Source organism: Octopus bimaculoides, chromosome 8 (genome assembly GCF_001194135.2).
Source record: "Octopus bimaculoides isolate UCB-OBI-ISO-001 chromosome 8, ASM119413v2, whole genome shotgun sequence".
Lineage (NCBI taxonomy): Eukaryota > Metazoa > Mollusca > Cephalopoda > Octopoda > Octopodidae > Octopus > Octopus bimaculoides.
The window spans coordinates 14,230,689-14,231,515 of NC_068988.1; positions in this window are offsets into that span (position 1 = coordinate 14,230,689).

The window sequence follows — 827 nt, forward strand, 5'->3', positions numbered from 1 at the left end:
TAGACAGAAACTGCAGGAAGTCTGTCGTATATATGTATATATATACACATAAATGTGTGTATGTGTCTGTGTACGTGCTTCTGTGTGTGCGTGTGTGTGTGTATGTTCATAACTATGATCAAAGTTAAGTTAACGTTGAAGGTAACACGGCTACTCGCAATAATATTAACGAAAATATAAATATGTCAAATTTATGGAATTATGACTTAAATATTAAAAATTTACAAGAATTTGTATAAATTCTTGACACTAAAATTTGGCACTGTACAAGCAAAAACACGACCCCACCATGTTTTGATTCTTTTATTAATATTTAATATTCTTCTGGCAACATAATCTTCAAAATCACTTTCAATGATTGCCAGTATGTCTTGAGTAGTTTTGTAGTTCGTATATATAGATTCATTGCGCAGTGTTTTTGAACAGACACACCGTGTTCCTAGTTCTAAGCTCCCTACGAACCGTTCCAAGTTCTTGTTTCACTTAATACGATGATTTTAGAATTCCCTTCTTGCCCAAGTTTTCTTTATTGCCTTCAACCTGCAATAGTTCAATAGTAATATTAATCGTACCGATCTTGCCGATGCTAGAGGGTCTGTGTAATTATTGACCAGTGGAGACGAACATCGATGTTTGCATGTATGCATGTGTGTGCGTGCGTGCGCGTGTGTGCGTGCGCGCATGTGTGCGTGCGCGCGTGTGTGCGCGTGAGTATATGTGCGTGTGTGTATGTGCGTGAATATGTGTATGTGTATGCGTGTGTATATGTGTGTACATGTCTGTGTGTGTATATATATATACTTATATATATATATATATATATATAT